This window comes from Lissotriton vulgaris, unplaced genomic scaffold, assembly GCF_964263255.1.
Source record: "Lissotriton vulgaris unplaced genomic scaffold, aLisVul1.2 SCAFFOLD_1851, whole genome shotgun sequence".
In the NCBI taxonomy this organism is placed as follows: Eukaryota; Metazoa; Chordata; class Amphibia; order Caudata; family Salamandridae; genus Lissotriton; species Lissotriton vulgaris.
In genome coordinates, this window is record NW_028240813.1 from 1 (window position 1) to 21,228 (window position 21,228).

General features: G+C 39.8%; 15 non-coding genes across 15 annotated transcripts; all 15 read right to left on the reverse strand.

Moving 5' to 3' along the window:
- Positions 1–2,105: 2,105 nt before the first annotated feature.
- On the reverse strand, positions 2,106–2,178 carry TRNAV-CAC (transfer RNA valine (anticodon CAC)). The gene has a single exon. It is a non-coding gene; the product is annotated as a tRNA-Val (tRNA).
- A 300-nt stretch (positions 2,179–2,478) lies between these two features.
- TRNAP-UGG (transfer RNA proline (anticodon UGG)) lies at positions 2,479–2,550 on the reverse strand. The gene has a single exon. It is a non-coding gene; the product is annotated as a tRNA-Pro (tRNA).
- Positions 2,551–5,077: 2,527 nt separating this feature from the next.
- Positions 5,078–5,149, reverse strand: TRNAP-UGG (transfer RNA proline (anticodon UGG)). The gene has a single exon. It is a non-coding gene; the product is annotated as a tRNA-Pro (tRNA).
- A 2,047-nt stretch (positions 5,150–7,196) lies between these two features.
- TRNAV-CAC (transfer RNA valine (anticodon CAC)) lies at positions 7,197–7,269 on the reverse strand. Its single transcript has one exon. It is a non-coding gene; the product is annotated as a tRNA-Val (tRNA).
- A 300-nt stretch (positions 7,270–7,569) lies between these two features.
- Positions 7,570–7,641, reverse strand: TRNAP-UGG (transfer RNA proline (anticodon UGG)). Its single transcript has one exon. It is a non-coding gene; the product is annotated as a tRNA-Pro (tRNA).
- Positions 7,642–9,820: 2,179 nt separating this feature from the next.
- On the reverse strand, positions 9,821–9,893 carry TRNAV-CAC (transfer RNA valine (anticodon CAC)). Its single transcript has one exon. It is a non-coding gene; the product is annotated as a tRNA-Val (tRNA).
- A 300-nt stretch (positions 9,894–10,193) lies between these two features.
- TRNAP-UGG (transfer RNA proline (anticodon UGG)) lies at positions 10,194–10,265 on the reverse strand. The gene has a single exon. It is a non-coding gene; the product is annotated as a tRNA-Pro (tRNA).
- A 2,207-nt stretch (positions 10,266–12,472) lies between these two features.
- Positions 12,473–12,545, reverse strand: TRNAV-CAC (transfer RNA valine (anticodon CAC)). Its single transcript has one exon. It is a non-coding gene; the product is annotated as a tRNA-Val (tRNA).
- A 295-nt stretch (positions 12,546–12,840) lies between these two features.
- TRNAP-UGG (transfer RNA proline (anticodon UGG)) lies at positions 12,841–12,912 on the reverse strand. The gene has a single exon. It is a non-coding gene; the product is annotated as a tRNA-Pro (tRNA).
- Positions 12,913–15,059: 2,147 nt separating this feature from the next.
- TRNAV-CAC (transfer RNA valine (anticodon CAC)) lies at positions 15,060–15,132 on the reverse strand. The gene has a single exon. It is a non-coding gene; the product is annotated as a tRNA-Val (tRNA).
- Positions 15,133–15,432: 300 nt separating this feature from the next.
- On the reverse strand, positions 15,433–15,504 carry TRNAP-UGG (transfer RNA proline (anticodon UGG)). The gene has a single exon. It is a non-coding gene; the product is annotated as a tRNA-Pro (tRNA).
- A 2,127-nt stretch (positions 15,505–17,631) lies between these two features.
- On the reverse strand, positions 17,632–17,704 carry TRNAV-CAC (transfer RNA valine (anticodon CAC)). The gene has a single exon. It is a non-coding gene; the product is annotated as a tRNA-Val (tRNA).
- Positions 17,705–18,004: 300 nt separating this feature from the next.
- Positions 18,005–18,076, reverse strand: TRNAP-UGG (transfer RNA proline (anticodon UGG)). Its single transcript has one exon. It is a non-coding gene; the product is annotated as a tRNA-Pro (tRNA).
- A 2,163-nt stretch (positions 18,077–20,239) lies between these two features.
- Positions 20,240–20,312, reverse strand: TRNAV-CAC (transfer RNA valine (anticodon CAC)). The gene has a single exon. It is a non-coding gene; the product is annotated as a tRNA-Val (tRNA).
- A 300-nt stretch (positions 20,313–20,612) lies between these two features.
- On the reverse strand, positions 20,613–20,684 carry TRNAP-UGG (transfer RNA proline (anticodon UGG)). Its single transcript has one exon. It is a non-coding gene; the product is annotated as a tRNA-Pro (tRNA).
- Positions 20,685–21,228: the final 544 nt, after the last annotated feature.

Below are 21,228 nucleotides of genomic sequence, written 5' to 3' on the forward strand. Positions count from 1 at the left end.
AATGAAGATCATGCTGGGGACTTTTTCATGCTTGGTCTGTGAATATACATGAAATTCAGTGTCAACTTACCCTTTCTCAAATGATATCACTATCATTTATAAGTGTCCCCTTTTATTTTGTCCCAGCATTGGACACGTCTTACAGAAAGTCAGCACTTATTTATCTATTTCTGCATTGGCTAGACCCTAAAGAGAAAGGATAAAAAGCTGTTCATAGCAACATAAGAAACACATGTTGCATTTTCTCTCAAATGCTTATTCCCTTTGTGCAAATCGGAATGCCAAGATGAATAACTGGGCCACAGATTCTGGCTAATTATCTTTCCCTTGAATGCAAGTAGCAATAAAAACGGCCTAATGCAGGACTAAAGCATTCCTTGCAAGCCTCTAACATCATAACATAACTGAGCTGCTGGTAGCAAGCTAAGCAATACCTTCCCAAAATGAGAAGTACATGTGCTAATCCGCTCAATCAGCGCTCGATCAGGCTCGATCAGGCGAGATATAGAAAAGGTGGAAAGGGTCCAAATGGCTGTCCCTTCCTTTTTAGTGTGGGTCCTTCTGACTATCATAGGATTGCTTGTAAGAGTGGCCAGGGTCAGAGAAAAAACTTTCAACCCTTCTTAGTGTTCTATCCAGAAGCAGGCATTTTCTGGGCCTTTAATTTCAGGCTTTTCCCAGCAGTCTCTGTTCTGCCTATGTAAATTAACAAAAGCAGTGCTTATTCATCACTTACTCTAATGTCCTTACTGTACAGAAAGCTCTGCCTAAGTATGCTTTTTTTCTTTTTCAGTGAAATTCTAAATGTTTTTTCCGCCCAGTCTATGGCAGTAGAATGCTGCTTATGATGCCACATTTTGTTGAATCACCAAGGTACAACTACAGAGGAATATATGAGTCTGAACGACATGGAACTCTTAGCTAACACATCACAATGTGTGATGCTTGCCAACCAAGCACTAGATTCTGGAGCGCTGATGATCAGAACATTCTGCTCCTGAAGGAAAGGAAAGACAGCTTGATGGAAAATAAAGTCTCAGTTTATAGTAACGCTCTCTCTCTCCCAATATCTATCTATCTATCTATCTATCTATCTATCTATCTATCTATCTATCTATCTATCTATCTATCTATCTATCTATCTATCTATCTATCTATCTATCTATCTATCTATCTATCTATCTATCTATCTATCTATCTATCTATCTATCTATCTATCTATCTATCTATCTATCTATGGATACCTGCGTACACATACATATAGATATGCCATGCATTCCTTTAGATTTGTTCCAACCTCTTACCATTTATTTGAGAATCCCTACTTTTCAAGTGACTGCAAATGAAGTCATTTCCGGCACTTTTTGGCCGGTGCAAGGTAACAAAAACACATGACAACTTTTAATAAAAATCATTGGTCTCTTTGTTAACGCGCACTGTCAAACATGGGGCTTTCACACGTCAGGTAAACATGATAACCAATACACAACAGAAGCAGATGTAGATTGCTTATCAATGCCGGGATAGAACAGTTGTGAATTGAGTAGAAGAAGGGCCCCTGAATTGATACTTATTATATACAGCCTGTAAGATAATGAAAAATGCAGGCTAGGAAAGGAGATGCAAATATCAATGTATTAGAAAAATACATAAAGAGGAGTGATTTGCTTTTATTCATTCAAGGCTAGAAAAAATCAACATACTATTGCAAGCATTCATACACCACCAAATAGAAATAAACAATTCTGACATTAAACTTAAAGGTGACGATGCATTTGTATCATCACCTTGAGAAGGGTCACCGAGGAATTGAGCCCAGGGCTTCTGCACTTAAACACCAGAAACACTCCACTAAACTAAGATGCCTGTTGGTGCCAACAATTCCCAAAGTTAATGCGTGTTCTAGGTGAGCAATGAACAGAATGCAGGGCTCTTTTCAAAGCGAGGTCTGTGAATCAACAGATACATCCACATGCCAATTACTTTAGTGTTTTTAAGAGAATTCACTTTCTTGGAACGAGTCTGCATGAAACCATCTTCAGGGCCTGGACAATTTCATGGCAAAACGGCACCTCTCAACATTGCAGCCAAGACAATATAACAACTGTTTCTGCCCGGTTTCGAACCAGGGACCTTTCGCGTGTGAGGCGAACGTGATAACCACTACACTACAGAAACAGATGTCTACAGTTGATTCTTCTGTGATGAAACTTCTCAAAACAGGCTATTCCAAGGGCCTCTGGTTTTAGATTTCTTTCATGCAACCTTCCCAGACAGCCCTAGCTGAACGCTTGTATATGCCATGCAAGTTCAGCATTTTTGCAAAATGCTTAAAGAGAAATGTTTCCTATTTGCTCAGGCAGGGCAAGGTTAAAAGCATGAGACTCTAGCAAATATTCATCCACTACTGCAAAGAGAAAATTGATATTGGCTTTGAAATGCATACTGCAATACTACTTTAAAAAAGCACCTATGAAAGGGCTCGTCCGGGATTTGAACCCGGGACCTCTCGCACCCAAAGCGAGAATCATACCCCTAGACCAACGAGCCTTCGAAAGGCCCGCACCTCTGAAAAGCTGATACCAGCTCTAAGCACGCAATGAAGATCATGCTGGGGACTTTTTCATGCTTGGTCTGTGAATATACATGAAATTCAGTGTCAACTTACCCTTTCTCAAATGATATCACTATCATTTATAAGTGTACACGTCTTACAGAAAGTCAGCACTTATTTATCTATTTCTGCATTGGCTAGACCCTAAAGAGAAAGGATAAAAAGCTGTTCATAGCAACATAAGAAACACATGTTGCATTTTCTCTCAAATGCTTATTCCCTTTGTGCAAATCGGAATGCCAAGATGAATAACTGGGCCACAGATTCTGGCTAATTATCTTTCCCTTGAATGCAAGTAGCAATAAAAACGGCCTAATGCAGGACTAAAGCATTCCTTGCAAGCCTCTAACATCATAACATAACTGAGCTGCTGGTAGCAAGCTAAGCAATACCTTCCCAAAATGAGAAGTACATGTGCTAATCCGCTCAATCAGCGCTCGATCAGGCTCGATCAGGCGAGATATAGAAAAGGTGGAAAGGGTCCAAATGGCTGTCCCTTCCTTTTTAGTGTGGGTCCTTCTGACTATCATAGGATTGCTTGTAAGAGTGGCCAGGGTCAGAGAAAAAACTTTCAACCCTTCTTAGTGTTCTATCCAGAAGCAGGCATTTTCTGGGCCTTTAATTTCAGGCTTTTCCCAGCAGTCTCTGTTCTGCCTATGTAAATTAACAAAAGCAGTGCTTATTCATCACTTACTCTAATGTCCTTACTGTACAGAAAGCTCTGCCTAAGTATGCTTTTTTTCTTTTTCAGTGAAATTCTAAATGTTTTTTCCGCCCAGTCTATGGCAGTAGAATGCTGCTTATGATGCCACATTTTGTTGAATCACCAAGGTACAACTACAGAGGAATATATGAGTCTGAACGACATGGAACTCTTAGCTAACACATCACAATGTGTGATGCTTGCCAACCAAGCACTAGATTCTGGAGCGCTGATGATCAGAACATTCTGCTCCTGAAGGAAAGGAAAGACAGCTTGATGGAAAATAAAGTCTCAGTTTATAGTAACGCTCTCTCTCTCCCAATATCTATCTATCTATCTATCTATCTATCTATCTATCTATCTATCTATCTATCTATCTATCTATCTATCTATCTATCTATCTATCTATCTATCTATCTATCTATCTATCTATCTATCTATCTATCTATCTATCTATCTATCTATCTATCTATCTATCTATCTATCTATCTATCTATCTTTATATATGGATACCTGCGTACACATACATATAGATATGCCATGCATTCCTTTAGATTTGTTCCAACCTCTTACCATTTATTTGAGAATCCCTACTTTTCAAGTGACTGCAAATGAAGTCATTTCCGGCACTTTTTGGCCGGTGCAAGGTAACAAAAACACATGACAACTTTTAATAAAAATCATTGGTCTCTTTGTTAACGCGCACTGTCAAACATGGGGCTTTCACACGTCAGGTAAACATGATAACCAATACACAACAGAAGCAGATGTAGATTGCTTATCAATGCCGGGATAGAACAGTTGTGAATTGAGTAGAAGAAGGGCCCCTGAATTGATACTTATTATATACAGCCTGTAAGATAATGAAAAATGCAGGCTAGGAAAGGAGATGCAAATATCAATGTATTAGAAAAATACATAAAGAGGAGTGATTTGCTTTTATTCATTCAAGGCTAGAAAAAATCAACATACTATTGCAAGCATTCATACACCACCAAATAGAAATAAACAATTCTGACATTAAACGTAAAGGTGACGATGCATTTGTATCATCACCTTGAGAAGGGTCACCGAGGAATTGAGCCCAGGGCTTCTGCACTTAAACACCAGAAACACTCCACTAAACTAAGATGCCTGTTGGTGCCAACAATTCCCAAAGTTAATGCGTGTTCTAGGTGAGCAATGAACAGAATGCAGGGCTCTTTTCAAAGCGAGGTCTGTGAATCAACAGATACATCCACATGCCAATTACTTTAGTGTTTTTAAGAGAATTCACTTTCTTGGAACGAGTCTGCATGAAACCATCTTCAGGGCCTGGACAATTTCATGGCAAAACGGCACCTCTCAACATTGCAGCCAAGACAATATAACAACTGTTTCTGCCCGGTTTCGAACCGGGGACCTTTCGCGTGTGAGGCGAACGTGATAACCACTACACTACAGCACTACACTACAGAAACAGATGTCTACAGTTGATTCTTCTGTGATGAAACTTCTCAAAACAGGCTATTCCAAGGGCCTCTGGTTTTAGATTTCTTTCATGCAACCTTCCCAGACAGCCCTAGCTGAACGCTTGTATATGCCATGCAAGTTCAGCATTTTTGCAAAATGCTTAAAGAGAAATGTTTCCTATTTGCTCAGGCAGGGCAAGGTTAAAAGCATGAGACTCTAGCAAATATTCATCCACTACTGCAAAGAGAAAATTGATATTGGCTTTGAAATGCATTCTGCAATACTACTTTAAAAAAGCACCAATGAAAGGGCTCGTCCGGGATTTGAACCCGGGACCTCTCGCACCCAAAGCGAGAATCATACCCCTAGACCAACGAGCCTTCGAAAGGCCCGCACCTCTGAAAAGCTAATACCAGCTCTAAGCACGCAATGAAGATCATGCTGGGGACTTTTTCATGCTTGGTCTGTGAATATACATGAAATTCAGTGTCAACTTACCCTTTCTCAAATGATATCACTATCATTTATAAGTGTCCCCTTTTATTTTGTCCCAGCATTGGACACGTCTTACAGAAAGTCAGCACTTATTTATCTATTTCTGCATTGGCTAGACCCTAAAGAGAAAGGATAAAAAGCTGTTCATAGCAACATAAGAAACACATGTTGCATTTTCTCTCAAATGCTTATTCCCTTTGTGCAAATCGGAATGCCAAGATGAATAACTGGGCCACAGATTCTGGCTAATTATCTTTCCCTTGAATGCAAGTAGCAATAAAAACGGCCTAATGCAGGACTAAAGCATTCCTTGCAAGCCTCTAACATCATAACATAACTGAGCTGCTGGTAGCAAGCTAAGCAATACCTTCCCAAAATGAGAAGTACATGTGCTAATCCGCTCAATCAGCGCTCGATCAGGCTCGATCAGGCGAGATATAGAAAAGGTGGAAAGGGTCCAAATGGCTGTCCCTTCCTTTTTAGTGTGGGTCCTTCTGACTATCATAGGATTGCTTGTAAGAGTGGCCAGGGTCAGAGAAAAAACTTTCAACCCTTCTTAGTGTTCTATCCAGAATCCAGAAGCAGGCATTTTCTGGGCCTTTAATTTCAGGCTTTTCCCAGCAGTCTCTGTTCTGCCTATGTAAATTAACAAAAGCAGTGCTTATTCATCACTTACTCTAATGTCCTTACTGTCCAGAAAGCTCTGCCTAAGTATGCTTTTTTTCTTTTTCAGTGAAATTCTAAATGTTTTTTCCGCCCAGTCTATGGCAGTAGAATGCTGCTTATGATGCCACATTTTGTTGAATCACCAAGGTACAACTACAGAGGAATATATGAGTCTGAACGACATGGAACTCTTAGCTAACACATCACAATGTGTGATGCTTGCCAACCAAGCACTAGATTCTGGAGCGCTGATGATCAGAACATTCTGCTCCTGAAGGAAAGGAAAGACAGCTTGATGGAAAATAAAGTCTCAGTTTATAGTAACGCTCTCTCTCTCCCAATATCTATCTATCTATCTATCTATCTATCTATCTATCTATCTATCTATCTATCTATCTATCTATCTATCTATCTATCTATCTATCTATCTATCTATCTATCTATCTATCTATCCCAACCTCTTACCATTTATTTGAGAATCCCTACTTTTCAAGTGACTGCAAATGAAGTCATTTCCGGCACTTTTTGGCCGGTGCAAGGTAACAAAAACACATGACAACTTTTAATAAAAATCATTGGTCTCTTTGTTAACGCGCACTGTCAAACATGGGGCTTTCACACGTCAGGTAAACATGATAACCAATACACAACAGAAGCAGATGTAGATTGCTTATCAATGCCGGGATAGAACAGTTGTGAATTGAGTAGAAGAAGGGCCCCTGAATTGATACTTATTATATACAGCCTGTAAGATAATGAAAAATGCAGGCTAGGAAAGGAGATGCAAATATCAATGTATTAGAAAAATACATAAAGAGGAGTGATTTGCTTTTATTCATTCAAGGCTAGAAAAAATCAACATACTATTGCAAGCATTCATACACCACCAAATAGAAATAAACAATTCTGACATTAAACTTAAAGGTGACGATGCATTTGTATCATCACCTTGAGAAGGGTCACCGAGGAATTGAGCCCAGGGCTTCTGCACTTAAACACCAGAAACACTCCACTAAACTAAGATGCCTGTTGGTGCCAACAATTCCCAAAGTTAATGCGTGTTCTAGGTGAGCAATGAACAGAATGCAGGGCTCTTTTCAAAGCGAGGTCTGTGAATCAACAGATACATCCACATGCCAATTACTTTAGTGTTTTTAAGAGAATTCACTTTCTTGGAACGAGTCTGCATGAAACCATCTTCAGGGCCTGGACAATTTCATGGCAAAACGGCACCTCTCAACATTGCAGCCAAGACAATATAACAACTGTTTCTGCCCGGTTTCGAACCGGGGACCTTTCGCGTGTGAGGCGAACGTGATAACCACTACACTACAGAAACAGATGTCTACAGTTGATTCTTCTGTGATGAAACTTCTCAAAACAGGCTATTCCAAGGGCCTCTGGTTTTAGATTTCTTTCATGCAACCTTCCCAGACAGCCCTAGCTGAACGCTTGTATATGCCATGCAAGTTCAGCATTTTTGCAAAATGCTTAAAGAGAAATGTTTCCTATTTGCTCAGGCAGGGCAAGGTTAAAAGCATGAGACTCTAGCAAATATTCATCCACTACTGCAAAGAGAAAATTGATATTGGCTTTGAAATGCATACTGCAATACTACTTTAAAAAAGCACCTATGAAAGGGCTCGTCCGGGATTTGAACCCGGGACCTCTCGCACCCAAAGCGAGAATCATACCCCTAGACCAACGAGCCTTCGAAAGGCCCGCACCTCTGAAAAGCTGATACCAGCTCTAAGCACGCAATGAAGATCATGCTGGGGACTTTTTCATGCTTGGTCTGTGAATATACATGAAATTCAGTGTCAACTTACCCTTTCTCAAATGATATCACTATCATTTATAAGTGTCCCCTTTTATTTTGTCCCAGCATTGGACACGTCTTACAGAAAGTCAGCACTTATTTATCTATTTCTGCATTGGCTAGACCCTAAAGAGAAAGGATAAAAAGCTGTTCATAGCAACATAAGAAACACATGTTGCATTTTCTCTCAAATGCTTATTCCCTTTGTGCAAATCGGAATGCCAAGATGAATAACTGGGCCACAGATTCTGGCTAATTATCTTTCCCTTGAATGCAAGTAGCAATAAAAACGGCCTAATGCAGGACTAAAGCATTCCTTGCAAGCCTCTAACATCATAACATAACTGAGCTGCTGGTAGCAAGCTAAGCAATACCTTCCCAAAATGAGAAGTACATGTGCTAATCCGCTCAATCAGCGCTCGATCAGGCTCGATCAGGCGAGATATAGAAAAGGTGGAAAGGGTCCAAATGGCTGTCCCTTCCTTTTTAGTGTGGGTCCTTCTGACTATCATAGGATTGCTTGTAAGAGTGGCCAGGGTCAGAGAAAAAACTTTCAACCCTTCTTAGTGTTCTATCCAGAAGCAGGCATTTTCTGGGCCTTTAATTTCAGGCTTTTCCCAGCAGTCTCTGTTCTGCCTATGTAAATTAACAAAAGCAGTGCTTATTCATCACTTACTCTAATGTCCTTACTGTACAGAAAGCTCTGCCTAAGTATGCTTTTTTTCTTTTTCAGTGAAATTCTAAATGTTTTTTCCGCCCAGTCTATGGCAGTAGAATGCTGCTTATGATGCCACATTTTGTTGAATCACCAAGGTACAACTACAGAGGAATATATGAGTCTGAACGACATGGAACTCTTAGCTAACACATCACAATGTGTGATGCTTGCCAACCAAGCACTAGATTCTGGAGCGCTGATGATCAGAACATTCTGCTCCTGAAGGAAAGGAAAGACAGCTTGATGGAAAATAAAGTCTCAGTTTATAGTAACGCTCTCTCTCTCCCAATATCTATCTATCTATCTATCTATCTATCTATCTATCTATCTATCTATCTATCTATCTATCTATCTATCTATCTATCTATCTATCTATCTATCTATCTATCTATCTATCTATCTATCTATCTATCTATCTATCTATCTATCTATCTATCTATCTATCTATCTATCTATCTATCTATCTATCTATCTATCTTTATATATGGATACCTGCGTACACATACATATAGATATGCCATGCATTCCTTTAGATTTGTTCCAACCTCTTACCATTTATTTGAGAATCCCTACTTTTCAAGTGACTGCAAATGAAGTCATTTCCGGCACTTTTTGGCCGGTGCAAGGTAACAAAAACACATGACAACTTTTAATAAAAATCATTGGTCTCTTTGTTAACGCGCACTGTCAAACATGGGGCTTTCACACGTCAGGTAAACATGATAACCAATACACAACAGAAGCAGATGTAGATTGCTTATCAATGCCGGGATAGAACAGTTGTGAATTGAGTAGAAGAAGGGCCCCTGAATTGATACTTATTATATACAGCCTGTAAGATAATGAAAAATGCAGGCTAGGAAAGGAGATGCAAATATCAATGTATTAGAAAAATACATAAAGAGGAGTGATTTGCTTTTATTCATTCAAGGCTAGAAAAAATCAACATACTATTGCAAGCATTCATACACCACCAAATAGAAATAAACAATTCTGACATTAAACTTAAAGGTGACGATGCATTTGTATCATCACCTTGAGAAGGGTCACCGAGGAATTGAGCCCAGGGCTTCTGCACTTAAACACCTGAAACACTCCACTAAACTAAGATGCCTGTTGGTGCCAACAATTCCCAAAGTTAATGCGTGTTCTAGGTGAGCAATGAACAGAATGCAGGGCTCTTTTCAAAGCGAGGTCTGTGAATCAACAGATACATCCACATGCCAATTACTTTAGTGTTTTTAAGAGAATTCACTTTCTTGGAACGAGTCTGCATGAAACCATCTTCAGGGCCTGGACAATTTCATGGCAAAACGGCACCTCTCAACATTGCAGCCAAGACAATATAACAACTGTTTCTGCCCGGTTTCGAACCGGGGACCTTTCGCGTGTGAGGCGAACGTGATAACCACTACACTACAGAAACAGATGTCTACAGTTGATTCTTCTGTGATGAAACTTCTCAAAACAGGCTATTCCAAGGGCCTCTGGTTTTAGATTTCTTTCATGCAACCTTCCCAGACAGCCCTAGCTGAACGCTTGTATATGCCATGCAAGTTCAGCATTTTTGCAAAATGCTTAAAGAGAAATGTTTCCTATTTGCTCAGGCAGGGCAAGGTTAAAAGCATGAGACTCTAGCAAATATTCATCCACTACTGCAAAGAGAAAATTGATATTGGCTTTGAAATGCATACTGCAATACTACTTTAAAAAAGCACCTATGAAAGGGCTCGTCCGGGATTTGAACCCGGGACCTCTCGCACCCAAAGCGAGAATCATACCCCTAGACCAACGAGCCTTCGAAAGGCCCGCACCTCTGAAAAGCTGATACCAGCTCTAAGCACGCAATGAAGATCATGCTGGGGACTTTTTCATGCTTGGTCTGTGAATATACATGAAATTCAGTGTCAACTTACCCTTTCTCAAATGATATCACTATCATTTATAAGTGTCCCCTTTTATTTTGTCCCAGCATTGGACACGTCTTACAGAAAGTCAGCACTTATTTATCTATTTCTGCATTGGCTAGACCCTAAAGAGAAAGGATAAAAAGCTGTTCATAGCAACATAAGAAACACATGTTGCATTTTCTCTCAAATGCTTATTCCCTTTGTGCAAATCGGAATGCCAAGATGAATAACTGGGCCACAGATTCTGGCTAATTATCTTTCCCTTGAATGCAAGTAGCAATAAAAACGGCCTAATGCAGGACTAAAGCATTCCTTGCAAGCCTCTAACATCATAACATAACTGAGCTGCTGGTAGCAAGCTAAGCAATACCTTCCCAAAATGAGAAGTACATGTGCTAATCCGCTCAATCAGCGCTCGATCAGGCTCGATCAGGCGAGATATAGAAAAGGTGGAAAGGGTCCAAATGGCTGTCCCTTCCTTTTTAGTGTGGGTCCTTCTGACTATCATAGGATTGCTTGTAAGAGTGGCCAGGGTCAGAGAAAAAACTTTCAACCCTTCTTAGTGTTCTATCCAGAAGCAGGCATTTTCTGGGCCTTTAATTTCAGGCTTTTCCCAGCAGTCTCTGTTCTGCCTATGTAAATTAACAAAAGCAGTGCTTATTCATCACTTACTCTAATGTCCTTACTGTCCAGAAAGCTCTGCCTAAGTATGCTTTTTTTCTTTTTCAGTGAAATTCTAAATGTTTTTTCCGCCCAGTCTATGGCAGTAGAATGCTGCTTATGATGCCACATTTTGTTGAATCACCAAGGTACAACTACAGAGGAATATATGAGTCTGAACGACATGGAACTCTTAGCTAACACATCACAATGTGTGATGCTTGCCAACCAAGCACTAGATTCTGGAGCGCTGATGATCAGAACATTCTGCTCCTGAAGGAAAGGAAAGACAGCTTGATGGAAAATAAAGTCTCAGTTTATAGTAACGCTCTCTCTCTCCCAATATCTATCTATCTATCTATCTATCTATCTATCTATCTATCTATCTATCTATCTATCTATCTATCTATCTATCTATCTATCTATCTATCTATCTATCTATCTATCTATCTATCTATCTATCTATCTATCTATCTATCTATCTATCTATCTATCTATCTATCTATCTATCTATCTATCTATCTATCTATCTATCTATCTATCTATCTATCTATCTATCTTTATATATGGATACCTGCGTACACATACATATAGATATGCCATGCATTCCTTTAGATTTGTTCCAACCTCTTACCATTTATTTGAGAATCCCTACTTTTCAAGTGACTGCAAATGAAGTCATTTCCGGCACTTTTTGGCCGGTGCAAGGTAACAAAAACACATGACAACTTTTAATAAAAATCATTGGTCTCTTTGTTAACGCGCACTGTCAAACATGGGGCTTTCACACGTCAGGTAAACATGATAACCAATACACAACAGAAGCAGATGTAGATTGCTTATCAATGCCGGGATAGAACAGTTGTGAATTGAGTAGAAGAAGGGCCCCTGAATTGATACTTATTATATACAGCCTGTAAGATAATGAAAAATGCAGGCTAGGAAAGGAGATGCAAATATCAATGTATTAGAAAAATACATAAAGAGGAGTGATTTGCTTTTATTCATTCAAGGCTAGAAAAAATCAACATACTATTGCAAGCATTCATACACCACCAAATAGAAATAAACAATTCTGACATTAAACGTAAAGGTGACGATGCATTTGTATCATCACCTTGAGAAGGGTCACCGAGGAATTGAGCCCAGGGCTTCTGCACTTAAACACCAGAAACACTCCACTAAACTAAGATGCCTGTTGGTGCCAACAATTCCCAAAGTTAATGCGTGTTCTAGGTGAGCAATGAACAGAATGCAGGGCTCTTTTCAAAGCGAGGTCTGTGAATCAACAGATACATCCACATGCCAATTACTTTAGTGTTTTTAAGAGAATTCACTTTCTTGGAACGAGTCTGCATGAAACCATCTTCAGGGCCTGGACAATTTCATGGCAAAACGGCACCTCTCAACATTGCAGCCAAGACAATATAACAACTGTTTCTGCCCGGTTTCGAACCGGGGACCTTTCGCGTGTGAGGCGAACGTGATAACCACTACACTACAGAAACAGATGTCTACAGTTGATTCTTCTGTGATGAAACTTCTCAAAACAGGCTAAGGGCCTCTGGTTTTAGATTTCTTTCATGCAACCTTCCCAGACAGCCCTAGCTGAACGCTTGTATATGCCATGCAAGTTCAGCATTTTTGCAAAATGCTTAAAGAGAAATGTTTCCTATTTGCTCAGGCAGGGCAAGGTTAAAAGCATGAGACTCTAGCAAATATTCATCCACTACTGCAAAGAGAAAATTGATATTGGCTTTGAAATGCATTCTGCAATACTACTTTAAAAAAGCACCAATGAAAGGGCTCGTCCGGGATTTGAACCCGGGACCTCTCGCACCCAAAGCGAGAATCATACCCCTAGACCAACGAGCCTTCGAAAGGCCCGCACCTCTGAAAAGCTAATACCAGCTCTAAGCACGCAATGAAGATCATGCTGGGGACTTTTTCATGCTTGGTCTGTGAATATACATGAAATTCAGTGTCAACTTACCCTTTCTCAAATGATATCACTATCATTTATAAGTGTCCCCTTTTATTTTGTCCCAGCATTGGACACGTCTTACAGAAAGTCAGCACTTATTTATCTATTTCTGCATTGGCTAGACCCTAAAGAGAAAGGATAAAAAGCTGTTCATAGCAACATAAGAAACACATGTTGCATTTTCTCTCAAATGCTTATTCCCTTTGTGCAAATCGGAATGCCAAGATGAATAACTGGGCCACAGATTCTGGCTAATTATCTTTCCCTTGAATGCAAGTAGCAATAAAAACGGCCTAATGCAGGACTAAAGCATTCCTTGCAAGCCTCTAACATCATAACATAACTGAGCTGCTGGTAGCAAGCTAAGCAATACCTTCCCAAAATGAGAAGTACATGTGCTAATCCGCTCAATCAGCGCTCGATCAGGCTCGATCAGGCGAGATATAGAAAAGGTGGAAAGGGTCCAAATGGCTGTCCCTTCCTTTTTAGTGTGGGTCCTTCTGACTATCATAGGATTGCTTGTAAGAGTGGCCAGGGTCAGAGAAAAAACTTTCAACCCTTCTTAGTGTTCTATCCAGAAGCAGGCATTTTCTGGGCCTTTAATTTCAGGCTTTTCCCAGCAGTCTCTGTTCTGCCTATGTAAATTAACAAAAGCAGTGCTTATTCATCACTTACTCTAATGTCCTTACTGTCCAGAAAGCTCTGCCTAAGTATGCTTTTTTTCTTTTTCAGTGAAATTCTAAATGTTTTTTCCGCCCAGTCTATGGCAGTAGAATGCTGCTTATGATGCCACATTTTGTTGAATCACCAAGGTACAACTACAGAGGAATATATGAGTCTGAACGACATGGAACTCTTAGCTAACACATCACAATGTGTGATGCTTGCCAACCAAGCACTAGATTCTGGAGCGCTGATGATCAGAACATTCTGCTCCTGAAGGAAAGGAAAGACAGCTTGATGGAAAATAAAGTCTCAGTTTATAGTAACGCTCTCTCTCTCCCAATATCTATCTATCTATCTATCTATCTATCTATCTATCTATCTATCTATCTATCTATCTATCTATCTATCTATCTATCTATCTATCTATCTATCTATCTATCTATCTATCTATCTATCTATCTATCTATCTATCTATCTATCTATCTATCTATCTATCTTTATATATGGATACCTGCGTACACATACATATAGATATGCCATGCATTCCTTTAGATTTGTTCCAACCTCTTACCATTTATTTGAGAATCCCTACTTTTCAAGTGACTGCAAATGAAGTCATTTCCGGCACTTTTTGGCCGGTGCAAGGTAACAAAAACACATGACAACTTTTAATAAAAATCATTGGTCTCTTTGTTAACGCGCACTGTCAAACATGGGGCTTTCACACGTCAGGTAAACATGATAACCAATACACAACAGAAGCAGATGTAGATTGCTTATCAATGCCGGGATAGAACAGTTGTGAATTGAGTAGAAGAAGGGCCCCTGAATTGATACTTATTATATACAGCCTGTAAGATAATGAAAAATGCAGGCTAGGAAAGGAGATGCAAATATCAATGTATTAGAAAAATACATAAAGAGGAGTGATTTGCTTTTATTCATTCAAGGCTAGAAAAAATCAACATACTATTGCAAGCATTCATACACCACCAAATAGAAATAAACAATTCTGACATTAAACTTAAAGGTGACGATGCATTTGTATCATCACCTTGAGAAGGGTCACCGAGGAATTGAGCCGAGGGCTTCTGCACTTAAACACCAGAAACACTCCACTAAACTAAGATGCCTGTTGGTGCCAACAATTCCCAAAGTTAATGCGTGTTCTAGGTGAGCAATGAACAGAATGCAGGGCTCTTTTCAAAGCGAGGTCTGTGAATCAACAGATACATCCACATGCCAATTACTTTAGTGTTTTTAAGAGAATTCACTTTCTTGGAACGAGTCTGCATGAAACCATCTTCAGGGCCTGGACAATTTCATGGCAAAACGGCACCTCTCAACATTGCAGCCAAGACAATATAACAACTGTTTCTGCCCGGTTTCGAACCGGGGACCTTTCGCGTGTGAGGCGAACGTGATAACCACTACACTACAGAAACAGATGTCTACAGTTGATTCTTCTGTGATGAAACTTCTCAAAACAGGCTATTCCAAGGGCCTCTGGTTTTAGATTTCTTTCATGCAACCTTCCCAGACAGCCCTAGCTGAACGCTTGTATATGCCATGCAAGTTCAGCATTTTTGCAAAATGCTTAAAGAGAAATGTTTCCTATTTGCTCAGGCAGGGCAAGGTTAAAAGCATGAGACTCTAGCAAATATTCATCCACTACTGCAAAGAGAAAATTGATATTGGCTTTGAAATGCATACTGCAATACTACTTTAAAAAAGCACCTATGAAAGGGCTCGTCCGGGATTTGAACCCGGGACCTCTCGCACCCAAAGCGAGAATCATACCCCTAGACCAACGAGCCTTCGAAAGGCCCGCACCTCTGAAAAGCTGATACCAGCTCTAAGCACGCAATGAAGATCATGCTGGGGACTTTTTCATGCTTGGTCTGTGAATATACATGAAATTCAGTGTCAACTTACCCTTTCTCAAATGATATCACTATCATTTATAAGTGTCCCCTTTTATTTTGTCCCAGCATTGGACACGTCTTACAGAAAGTCAGCACTTATTTATCTATTTCTGCATTGGCTAGACCCTAAAGAGAAAGGATAAAAAGCTGTTCATAGCAACATAAGAAACACATGTTGCATTTTCTCTCAAATGCTTATTCCCTTTGTGCAAATCGGAATGCCAAGATGAATAACTGGGCCACAGATTCTGGCTAATTATCTTTCCCTTGAATGCAAGTAGCAATAAAAACGGCCTAATGCAGGACTAAAGCATTCCTTGCAAGCCTCTAACATCATAACATAACTGAGCTGCTGGTAGCAAGCTAAGCAATACCTTCCCAAAATGAGAAGTACATGTGCTAATCCGCTCAATCAGCGCTCGATCAGGCTCGATCAGGCGAGATATAGAAAAGGTGGAAAGGGTCCAAATGGCTGTCCCTTCCTTTTTAGTGTGGGTCCTTCTGACTATCATAGGATTGCTTGTAAGAGTGGCCAGGGTCAGAGAAAAAACTTTCAACCCTTCTTAGTGTTCTATCCAGAAGCAGGCATTTTCTGGGCCTTTAATTTCAGGCTTTTCCCAGCAGTCTCTGTTCTGCCTATGTAAATTAACAAAAGCAGTGCTTATTCATCACTTACTCTAATGTCCTTACTGTCCAGAAAGCTCTGCCTAAGTATGCTTTTTTTCTTTTTCAGTGAAATTCTAAATGTTTTTTCCGCCCAGTCTATGGCAGTAGAATGCTGCTTATGATGCCACATTTTGTTGAATCACCAAGGTACAACTACAGAGGAATATATGAGTCTGAACGACATGGAACTCTTAGCTAACACATCACAATGTGTGATGCTTGCCAACCAAGCACTAGATTCTGGAGCGCTGATGATCAGAACATTCTGCTCCTGAAGGAAAGGAAAGACAGCTTGATGGAAAATAAAGTCTCAGTTTATAGTAACGCTCTCTCTCTCCCAATATCTATCTATCTATCTATCTATCTATCTATCTATCTATCTATCTATCTATCTATCTATCTATCTATCTATCTATCTATCTATCTATCTATCTATCTATCTATCTATCTATCTATCTATCTATCTATCTATCTATCTTTATACATGGATACCTGCGTACACATACATATAGATATGCCATGCATTCCTTTAGATTTGTTCCAACCTCTTACCATTTATTTGAGAATCCCTACTTTTCAAGTGACTGCAAATGAAGTCATTTCCGGCACTTTTTGGCCGGCGCAAGGTAACAAAAACACATGACAACTTTTAATAAAAATCATTGGTCTCTTTGTTAACGCGCACTGTCAAACATGGGGCTTTCACACGTCAGGTAAACATGATAACCAATACACAACAGAAGCAGATGTAGATTGCTTATCAATGCCGGGATAGAACAGTTGTGAATTGAGTAGAAGAAGGGCCCCTGAATTGATACTTATTATATACAGCCTGTAAGATAATGAAAAATGCAGGCTAGGAAAGGAGATGCAAATATCAATGTATTAGAAAAATACATAAAGAGGAGTGATTTGCTTTTATTCATTCAAGGCTAGAAAAAATCAACATACTATTGCAAGCATTCATACACCACCAAATAGAAATAAACAATTCTGACATTAAACTTAAAGGTGACGATGCATTTGTATCATCACCTTGAGAAGGGTCACCGAGGAATTGAGCCCAGGGCTTCTGCACTTAAACACCAGAAACACTCCACTAAACTAAGATGCCTGTTGGTGCCAACAATTCCCAAAGTTAATGCGTGTTCTAGGTGAGCAATGAACAGAATGCAGGGCTCTTTTCAAAGCGAGGTCTGTGAATCAACAGATACATCCACATGCCAATTACTTTAGTGTTTTTAAGAGAATTCACTTTCTTGGAACGAGTCTGCATGAAACCATCTTCAGGGCCTGGACAATTTCATGGCAAAACGGCACCTCTCAACATTGCAGCCAAGACAATATAACAACTGTTTCTGCCCGGTTTCGAACCGGGGACCTTTCGCGTGTGAGGCGAACGTGATAACCACTACACTACAGAAACAGATGTCTACAGTTGATTCTTCTGTGATGAAACTTCTCAAAACAGGCTATTCCAAGGGCCTCTGGTTTTAGATTTCTTTCATGCAACCTTCCCAGACAGCCCTAGCTGAACGCTTGTATATGCCATGCAAGTTCAGCATTTTTGCAAAATGCTTAAAGAGAAATGTTTCCTATTTGCTCAGGCAGGGCAAGGTTAAAAGCATGAGACTCTAGCAAATATTCATCCACTACTGCAAAGAGAAAATTGATATTGGCTTTGAAATGCATACTGCAATACTACTTTAAAAAAGCACCTATGAAAGGGCTCGTCCGGGATTTGAACCCGGGACCTCTCGCACCCAAAGCGAGAATCATACCCCTAGACCAACGAGCCTTCGAAAGGCCCGCACCTCTGAAAAGCTGATACCAGCTCTAAGCACGCAATGAAGATCATGCTGGGGACTTTTTCATGCTTGGTCTGTGAATATACATGAAATTCAGTGTCAACTTACCCTTTCTCAAATGATATCACTATCATTTATAAGTGTCCCCTTTTATTTTGTCCCAGCATTGGACACGTCTTACAGAAAGTCAGCACTTATTTATCTATTTCTGCATTGGCTAGACCCTAAAGAGAAAGGATAAAAAGCTGTTCATAGCAACATAAGAAACACATGTTGCATTTTCTCTCAAATGCTTATTCCCTTTGTGCAAATCGGAATGCCAAGATGAATAACTGGGCCACAGATTCTGGCTAATTATCTTTCCCTTGAATGCAAGTAGCAATAAAAACGGCCTAATGCAGGACTAAAGCATTCCTTGCAAGCCTCTAACATCATAACATAACTGAGCTGCTGGTAGCAAGCTAAGCAATACCTTCCCAAAATGAGAAGTACATGTGCTAATCCGCTCAATCAGCGCTCGATCAGGCTCGATCAGGCGAGATATAGAAAAGGTGGAAAGGGTCCAAATGGCTGTCCCTTCCTTTTTAGTGTGGGTCCTTCTGACTATCATAGGATTGCTTGTAAGAGTGGCCAGGGTCAGAGAAAAAACTTTCAACCCTTCTTAGTGTTCTATCCAGAAGCAGGCATTTTCTGGGCCTTTAATTTCAGGCTTTTCCCAGCAGTCTCTGTTCTGCCTATGTAAATTAACAAAAGCAGTGCTTATTCATCACTTACTCTAATGTCCTTACTGTACAGAAAGCTCTGCCTAAGTATGCTTTTTTTCTTTTTCAGTGAAATTCTAAATGTTTTTTCCGCCCAGTCTATGGCAGTAGAATGCTGCTTATGATGCCACATTTTGTTGAATCACCAAGGTACAACTACAGAGGAATATATGAGTCTGAACGACATGGAACTCTTAGCTAACACATCACAATGTGTGATGCTTGCCAACCAAGCACTAGATTCTGGAGCGCTGATGATCAGAACATTCTGCTCCTGAAGGAAAGGAAAGACAGCTTGATGGAAAATAAAGTCTCAGTTTATAGTAACGCTCTCTCTCTCCCAATATCTATCTATCTATCTATCTATCTATCTATCTATCTATCTATCTATCTATCTATCTATCTATCTATCTATCTATCTATCTATCTATCTATCTATCTATCTATCTATCTATCTATCTATCTATCTATCTATCTATCTATCTATCTATCTATCTATCTATCTATCTATCTATCTTTATATATGGATACCTGCGTACACATACATATAGATATGCCATGCATTCCTTTAGATTTGTTCCAACCTCTTACCATTTATTTGAGAATCCCTACTTTTCAAGTGACTGCAAATGAAGTCATTTCCGGCACTTTTTGGCCGGTGCAAGGTAACAAAAACACATGACAACTTTTAATAAAAATCATTGGTCTCTTTGTTAACGCGCACTGTCAAACATGGGGCTTTCACACGTCAGGTAAACATGATAACCAATACACAACAGAAGCAGATGTAGATTGCTTATCAATGCCGGGATAGAACAGTTGTGAATTGAGTAGAAGAAGGGCCCCTGAATTGATACTTATTATATACAGCCTGTAAGATAATGAAAAATGCAGGCTAGGAAAGGAGATGCAAATATCAATGTATTAGAAAAATACATAAAGAGGAGTGATTTGCTTTTATTCATTCAAGGCTAGAAAAAATCAACATACTATTGCAAGCATTCATACACCACCAAATAGAAATAAACAATTCTGACATTAAACTTAAAGGTGACGATGCATTTGTATCATCACCTTGAGAAGGGTCACCGAGGAATTGAGCCGAGGGCTTCTGCACTTAAACACCAGAAACACTCCACTAAACTAAGATGCCTGTTGGTGCCAACAATTCCCAAAGTTAATGCGTGTTCTAGGTGAGCAATGAACAGAATGCAGGGCTCTTTTCAAAGCGAGGTCTGTGAATCAACAGATACATCCACATGCCAATTACTTTAGTGTTTTTAAGAGAATTCACTTTCTTGGAACGAGTCTGCATGAAACCATCTTCAGGGCCTGGACAATTTCATGGCAAAACGGCACCTCTCAACATTGCAGCCAAGACAATATAACAACTGTTTCTGCCCGGTTTCGAACCGGGGACCTTTCGCGTGTGAGGCGAACGTGATAACCACTACACTACAGAAACAGATGTCTACAGTTGATTCTTCTGTGATGAAACTTCTCAAAACAGGCTATTCCAAGGGCCTCTGGTTTTAGATTTCTTTCATGCAACCTTCCCAGACAGCCCTAGCTGAACGCTTGTATATGCCATGCAAGTTCAGCATTTTTGCAAAATGCTTAAAGAGAAATGTTTCCTATTTGCTCAGGCAGGGCAAGGTTAAAAGCATGAGACTCTAGCAAATATTCATCCACTACTGCAAAGAGAAAATTGATATTGGCTTTGAAATGCATACTGCAATACTACTTTAAAAAAGCACCTATGAAAGGGCTCGTCCGGGATTTGAACCCGGGACCTCTCGCACCCAAAGCGAGAATCATACCCCTAGACCAACGAGCCTTCGAAAGGCCCGCACCTCTGAAAAGCTGATACCAGCTCTAAGCACGCAATGAAGATCATGCTGGGGACTTTTTCATGCTTGGTCTGTGAATATACATGAAATTCAGTGTCAACTTACCCTTTCTCAAATGATATCACTATCATTTATAAGTGTCCCCTTTTATTTTGTCCCAGCATTGGACACGTCTTACAGAAAGTCAGCACTTATTTATCTATTTCTGCATTGGCTAGACCCTAAAGAGAAAGGATAAAAAGCTGTTCATAGCAACATAAGAAACACATGTTGCATTTTCTCTCAAATGCTTATTCCCTTTGTGCAAATCGGAATGCCAAGATGAATAACTGGGCCACAGATTCTGGCTAATTATCTTTCCCTTGAATGCAAGTAGCAATAAAAACGGCCTAATGCAGGACTAAAGCATTCCTTGCAAGCCTCTAACATCATAACATAACTGAGCTGCTGGTAGCAAGCTAAGCAATACCTTCCCAAAATGAGAAGTACATGTGCTAATCCGCTCAATCAGCGCTCGATCAGGCTCGATCA